Here is an 8,371-nt window from a genome sequence, read left to right as displayed (position 1 = left end):
TGAGGGCAACAAATGTATAGATGTGCTTTACACAATTGATCTATGTATTGTGATGAATTGTATGATCCTCAATAAATTGATTTAAAAAAAAGAAATATCATATACACTAAAGCATCAATAAGACTAGCACAGATGACTCATCATAAAGCCTGGAGAAAAGGAAATGACAGATATAGCAAAGGAAGCACATTTCATAGAAGACAAATTAGATGAGTGGGACCTATTAATAAACACTTGTGTACATTGAAATATTTAATTTTATAAATGAAATGGGAGTCCACAGATTGGGAAGAAATATTTAATAACCAATGACACAATGGACAAAGGACTAATTATTAAATCTGCAGTATACTGGGAGTGTACAAGAAGGAAAACACTAACAACCCTCTGAGAAAGTGGGCAAAGGACCTATTGGTCTCTACCCATCTGGAGCTAAAAAAAAAAGGGAACCAAATATGCAAAGAAAAAAATGTTGTATATATCACATAAGCCACATGTCCCAAAGCCACATGTATATTGAGACCAGGTTGATAAGATAGTGTTCTACTACCACTGACCATTTTGAGTAGTCCACGGTCACAAAAGTGAATTGGAGAAAAATGTAGAACAAAAGAAAAATAAGAAAACCAGGCTTATAGGTGGTATAGCTGAGAGTCATTCTTGATAGGGTAGGCCAAAGTCCTGAGAGACCATGTGGACTTGAAACTGGCATTACCCTAAGACGTCACTTTTAAGTCAAATAACATATTGACACATTATTACTCTATTTATACAACATCTTAATTTATTTTAAAAATAAGTAGGAGAAGAGGGGGAGGAGGAGACAAACAGGTATAGACTCAGGACCCAGATTTTAGCCTCACTGAGAAGTTCAGGGGCCATTCTACTTTGTATGTCAAGATTGATGGCATGAGGGACCTCTGTGGATTCGTGTTTGTTAATAGCCCAAAGGATGGTAAGTTATCAAAGTAGCTGAGACTTTATTTTAGCACTTAACTGGAACGATTGGCAAGATCAGAAGGCCCACATGGCATTTGACTCAGATATGTAGCAGTTGCTGCTGGTGTTAGGTGCCATTCAGTTGGCTCCAACCCATAGTGACCTATGCCCAAGAGAACAACCACAGCCCGGCCCTGGGCATTTCTTACAACTCTGCCTACACTGGAGCCCATTGATGCAGCTATGGCACCAATCCATTTTGTTGAAGGCCTTCCTCATTTTCAACACCCTTCCACTTTACCAAACATGATGACCTTCCCCAGAAACCGGTCTCTCCTGACAATAGGATCAAAGCCTGTCAGACAAAGTATTGCTATCCTTTTGTCTAAAGAACACTCTGACCTTACTTCTTGCAACACAGATTAGTGTGTCCTCTTAGCAACCAAGGGCATTTTCACTATTTGTCTCCAGCATCAGAATTCCAATGCCATGATTCTTCTACTGTCTCCCTTATTCAGTGCTTGACTTTAACACCCATACGATGAAATGGAGAAAAACATGGCTTAGGTCAGGTGAACCTTAGTTCTCATAGTAGAAGCTTTGTTCTTCAGTTCACTTAAAAGGTCTGGTGCAAATGTGGTGAAGAAAGCTGATGGTGCCCGGCTATCAAAAGATATAACGTCTGGGGTCTTAAAAGCTTGAAGGTAAACAAGCGGCCATCTAGCTCAGAAGCAACAAAGCCCACATGGAACAACATATCAGCCTGTGGGATCACGAGGTGTCGAATGGATCACTGAAGACAAATAGGTGCATAAGCAAATGTGGCGAAGAAAGCTGATGTAATCAAGCGGCCATCTAGCTCAGAAGCAACAAAGCCCACATGGAAGAAGCACACCAGCCTATGCAACCACAAGGTGTCAAAGGGATCGGGTATAAGGCATCATCAGAACAAAAAATCTTACCATAGTGAATGATGGGGGGAGTGCTGATTGGAGACCCAAAGCCCATTAGTAGGCCACTGGAGATCCCCTTGCAGAGGGGTTTCGGGGAGGAGATGAGCCAGTCAGGGTGCGATGTAACAGTGATGAAAAATACAACTTTCCTCTAGTTCCTAAATGTTTCCTCCCTGCTCCCACTACCATGACTCGAATCCTACCTTGCAAGTCTGGCTAGACCAGAGGATGTACACTGGTACAGATAGGAATTGAAAATACAAGGAATCCAGGGCAGATGAGCCCTACAGGACCAGTGGTGTGAGTGGCGAAAAAGGGAGGGTAAAGGGAGAATTGGTAGGAAAGAGGGAACCAATTACAAGGAACTATATGTGACCTCCTCCCTGGGGGACGGACAACAGAAAATGGGTGAAGGGAGACGTTGGACAGGGCAAGCTATGACAAAATACCAATTTATCAACTATCAAGGGCTCATGAGGGAGCGGGGAGCAGGGAGGGAGGGGACAAATGAGGACCTAATGCCAGGGGGTTTAAGTGGAGAGAAAATGTTTTGAGAATGATGAGGGCAATGAATGTACAAGTGTGCTTTACACAATTGATGTGTGTATGGATTGTGATAAGAGTTGTATGAGCCCCTAATAAGATGATTAAAAAAAAAAAAGAGGTCTGGTGCAGTAGATTTACCTAGTGCAAATGGTCTTGTGAGCTTTTCTTTTTCTTTTGGATCATTTTATTGGGGCTCTTAGGACTCTTATTACAATCCATACATTAATTGTATCAGGCATATTTGTACATATGCTGCCATTCTTCTTTTCGAGACAATTACTTTCTCTTGAGCCCTTGGTATCAGTTCCTCTTCCCCATCCCCTTTCTTCCCTCCACCCTTGTGACCCCTTGATAGATTATAAATTATTATTATTTTCATATCTCCCACTGACTGCTGTCTTCTTTTGAGGTTTCTAAGCTGCTTCCATGAGCACTGATTGTGGATCTAAGCAAGACAAAATCCTTGACAACTTCAACCTTTTCTACATTTTCATGAGGCTTCTGTCTTCTTCATTTTGTCCAGTTCTCTGATGATTTTCTCAGCATACAGATTAAACAAATGTGGTGAGAGAATACAGCCCCGATGCACATCTTTCCTTATTGTAAATGGTAGTGCATGTCTTTGTTCTGTTTGCACAACTATCTTTTGATTCAGGAACAAGTTCATCATGAGCATAATGAAATGTTCTCAAATTTCCATTCCTTTCAACATTGTCTACAGTTTGTTACGATCCACACAGTTGAATGCTTTTGCATGGTCAATGAAACACAGGTAAACATATTTCTGCTTTTCTCTGCTTTCAGGCAAGATCCCTCTTATACCAGCAATGCTAGCCTGTGTTCTGCATTCTCTTCTGAATCTGCCTTCAACTTTTGGTAGCTCCTTATCATTGTACTGCTGAAACCACTGTTGGAAGATCTGCATCAAAGTTCCCCTTTTGTGTGATACTAATGACATTGTTCTATAATTTGAGCATTCTGTTGGGTCATCTTTCCTTGGAATGGCTACAAATATGGATCTCTTCCTGTCAGTTCGCCAAGTAGCTGTTTTCCAAATTTCCTGATGTAGATGAGCAGGTGTTTCCAGGAATCATCAGTTTTTTTAACTTTTCCATTAGTATTCAGTCAATTCCTGGAGCTTACTTTTGACTTATGCTTTTAATGCTTAAACATCTTCCTCTATTACCACGGGCCCTTCCTCATAAGCTACCTCCTAAAGTGGTAGAATGCTGAATGATACAATGACTGTGTATTCTTCCCAATTTCTTTTGATGTGTCTTGAATCATTCAATATTTCAACTATAGAAAACTTTATTATTGCAACTCTAGGTTGGAATATACATTTTCCTGAGTTCTTTCATTTTAAGATATGCTGAGCATTCTCTCATGTTTTGGAGTTTCTAACTCTAGGTCTTTGCATACTTCATTGTAATATTTGGCTTTGTCTTCTCAAGCTGCCCTTTGACATTTTCTGCTCAGCTCTTTGACTTCATCATTTCTTCAATTTTCCTTAGCCACTTATGATTAACAGCAAGTTTCAGATTTCCTTCTGCAATTCTGGCCTTTTTGGCTTTTTTCCTTTCTTCCTTGTCTTTTCAAAGACTTTTTGCTTTCTTCATGAATGATATTGCTGATGTCCTCCCACATCTCATCAGGTCTTTTCTCATTAATGGGAAAGCAGCAGATCTTTTTTGAGACACACCATAAATTTAAGTGGGATATATTCAAGCCTATATATTGGCTTTTGTGAATATTTTTAAAATTCTTCAGCTTCAACCTGAACTTACATATTTGCAGTTGGTGGTCTGTTCCACAGTCAGCCCTGCTCTGGTTTTAGCTGATGATATAGAACTGCTCCATTGTCTCTTCTCATCCATGTAGTCAATTTAATGTCTGTGCATTCCGTCTGGAGCAGTCTGTGTGCACAGTCACCCTTTATGTTGTTGAAAGATATTTGCTATGACCAAATCTTGGTCTTTTCGAAGTCTATCATGAACTCTCCAGCTTTGTTTCTACACCAAAACCATATTTTCCATCTACTCTTCCTTCCTCTTTGTTTCCAATATTTGCACTCCAATTGCCAATAATTATTAATGCTTCTTGACTATGTGGTTGATCACTTTCTGACTGAAAATGTTGATAGAAGTATTCAGTTTGTTCATCACTAGCTTTCATTGGGAATGCATAAATTTGAATAATCGGAATTTTGATTGGGTTTCCTTGAGGACAAATACATACAATCCTATCATATTACTGCACATTAAGTTAGACCTTGAAATGTCCTTTCTCACAATAAATGCAAAGCCATTCTTCCTGATTGTGTCATTCCCAGCAGAGTAAACCATATGATTTTGTGATCCGTAATGTCCCAAACCAATCCATTTTAGCTCACTCATCCTACAGTCTTGATCTTTACTTGTGTCATTTCAATTATGATGAGATTTTTTCTAGATTCGTGCTTCATACATTTCTATTCTGAATATTAGTTTGTTGTAGCTGTTTCTTCTCTTTCTGAGTTGTGCTCCATCAACTACTGATGATCCCAGAGGCTCCCCTCCCACAGGCTCGGTCCAATCATTTCTCCATGGTCCAGTTTACTTCAAGTAACCAGCTCCTCACCAGTCAAATCTCTAGTACCTTATCACCCAAGGGACCTATCATCGGGCTCTATCTCTGACAATGTGCTGCTTCCCTTCCATATAGCTCAGTATGTGCTCTTGCAGTAATGGGGCCTGTAAACTGTACTGCGGCAACCATTATTGGATGATCTTCAGCAATATTGTACTGGCATGTCTGGGTATTTCAACGCTACCCATAAGGTTTTCAGAGGCTATTTCCTCTGAAGTGTGGATCTGATTCCTTCTCTGTAGTCTGCGCTTACTCTGGAAGCTCTGCTGAAACCTGTTCACTTTCTGGATCCCATCTGGCATTTAAAATAGAAATAGCAAAGCTTTCAGCATCACAGCAACTTAAAAGCCACAATACTAGGACAAACTGACAGACAAGTGGTGGCCCTGGAGATAGAAAGTCTTGTCTTAGAGTTAGCACCCTGTCTTCAGATTTACAGTGTCTTGAACTGAGAAAGGATCCACCTATGTTTACTAACACCATCCACCTCTGATATCTTTATTAGGACAGCATTGTAGAATGAAGGAAGTTTCTCTGTGTGGTATAGCAGGGGTGAACTCTCACAGGGAGGGCAATGTGCTGCTCAGGTGACCCATATGAATAAGCTGGGAGAAATGTAGGGGATTAATGTCAGCCACAAATGCCACATTAGGATTTACCAAGATATCTGCACAAATGCTTTACATTGATAATCAGCATTATATTATACTAGGAGTCTGTGAAACATTTTAGTATTACATGGATTTATATGTCATACATTTGTAAACCTTAATTATAGATATTAAATATAATTTAGAAAGGTTAAGCAAGTTTCCCATGAAGAGATTGACTAGAAGGAAATTATGTTATTTAAACCAAGAACTTTTCTACTATCTAACACATTTTAATTCGATGTACAGATATATGAATTCAATTACAGATATTTATCTTAGTGTAGCAGTTCACATATATGAAACATTAATATTATTAACCAATCTTTGAGATATTTTCTGTTATTATACTTTTTTAATATATAAGAAAACCTAGGTAATGTAGTCAAAAGAAATTTCTCATGATGTTACTTTGTTAAAATACATTAAATTGCCCAATAAGAAATTTGTAAACATTGAGAGTACCCAAGATAAAATAAATAATAAGCAAGTTTCTTAAGAAATGAAAAAAGGGAGCACATTCCCAATTTCTAATATTATTGGAATATTTCCTTTTCATCATAGTGTTAATATTGGTGGCTGATTTCAAATGCATTATAGTTCATAAAATGTATTTGTAATTGGTTGCTGTTTGGTAGTTTTGAAGCATCTCTTGTATCTATTACAGTCCCCAATGTCAAAGTGAACAAGAATATGGCTTAGGAAGTCTATAAAATGACAACACTTTTGTAAGCAGTGGTCAGCCTTAAATAAACATTCAATGAGTTCAATTGACAATTGCTATACCAATGGTCTCAAGCATGATCATCTATCATAATACTGGTCCATGACTGGGCAATTTTTCCTTCTTGTTTTAAATACGGTCACCATGAGTCTGAGATAAGTCCCTAACTACTAACAAGAATGACAATAATAATATGAAGTTCTATAAAACTCTGATTCTCCAAATTCTTAAATAATTTTCTCCTCAGATATTGTAGATTCTAATTCTAATGTACGTATGTTAAAAGTTATTTCCCCAATTTTCATTGACTTTGAATATAAGTGACTACATAAGGTGAAAAGTTAGTGCTATGATGTGGAGGTTCCGTTTTCTTTATAATTAAATCATGTAGTCTTGCCATTAATAATGTTAATAAACGCTGGTGATTTTCATATATTTAGTCAAGAATTACATAATGTTGTCTTCATATTTGCCAAACACAGAGATAATGATCAGATCCTATCAATGTGAACATTTTCCACTGTGCAGACTCTAACACACGGTGGATAGTCTTAAAACGAGTATGAATCACAGAACGCTCCATTGTGCTGATGCAGCATTTGTGCATGGATCATAATGTAGTTGTGTGAACAGAACAAGAGCACACTGCATGGTTTAAAATCAGGAAAGATGGACCACAGAGTCGCATCCTCTCACCAGACTTCTGCAACCTGTTGTATTATGAAAATATTCCGAGAAGCTGGATCGTATGAAGAAAAATGTGCTATTTGGATTGAAAGAAGGCTTGAATATGCAAGGAGATGGATAGACACAGTGACTGCAACAATGGGTTAAAACAAGGATAAGGATGGATTAGGAATAAGGAAGGATTTGGGCCAGTCAACAAGGAAGGAATAGGACCAGTCAATGTTCCCCTCTTTGTGCATAGGATCACTCTGAGTTAGAAACTCGTTAGGACACCTAACAACATCAATGGTTAGAAAGCAAGAGGAAGGATATTGGTATAAAGACACATGCGGAATGTCCTTGATGATTGTGGTTTCTTTAATCCAATTTATTTTCACAACACACTATAATGTAGTCAAGAGAATGTGGATGTTTTCATTTCTCTGTGTTTCACTTTGACTCAATAAGATTAGATTTTATAGATTATATTGTATAAATAGACAAACCAACTCCAAAGAAATGGTCCATGATGCTGTCACATGTGATATGCCTTGTTACCCATGAGAAAACCAAACAGTTAACAGCAACCTGGAACAAACGTGGAGCTGTGGTGGTCTGGGGTTTGCACATTGGGCTGCAATCCCCATGGTTGGCAGTTCAAAATCACCCTCAGCTCTGCGGGAGGAATACTGTGGCAGTTTCAGAAACCCACAGAGGGCCCAGGAGTCAGCATTACCTCGATGGCAATGAGTGAGCCGAAAACCATGTGCCAAGCAACCGATTCAAAAATGGAAACATTTACAATGTATTTGTAACATATTTAGAGTGTTAATATACCTTTTAAATAAAAAACAATGAACTGAGTTAATAATGAAGTGATTGAGAAAGTGTGTTTATGGTAAGGAATAATAAAAAATAAACCAAAAAGTGTAATACTTGCTCTAATCTTTAAGACTATAGCTCTAAAGAGAGTAGTTGGATGAAATTAATAATTCCATTTTTGTAGTATAGTCATAAGCAATAAAGAGAAACCAAAATCTATGGTATAGAAATGAAACAAATTGAGAAATTATGCACGCAGGAAAAAAAAGTGTCATTTAAGTCAGTACATAATTAGAGCCTCTTGACCAAGAAAAAGAAGTATTTTATGTCATTTTCCGAAAGGAAATTAATCCTAATATAGTAGAAACAGAACTGCTTAATAACTCCTCTCTTTCTGAATTCAAGAAATTCAATCGCCTATAATATACTACGTAGAATATATA

Source organism: Echinops telfairi, unplaced genomic scaffold, assembly GCF_000313985.2.
Source record: "Echinops telfairi isolate 266 unplaced genomic scaffold, ASM31398v2 ScPeMD7_11;HRSCAF=52, whole genome shotgun sequence".
In the NCBI taxonomy this organism is placed as follows: Eukaryota; Metazoa; Chordata; class Mammalia; order Afrosoricida; family Tenrecidae; genus Echinops; species Echinops telfairi.
Note: the sequence above shows the minus strand (reverse complement) of the source record.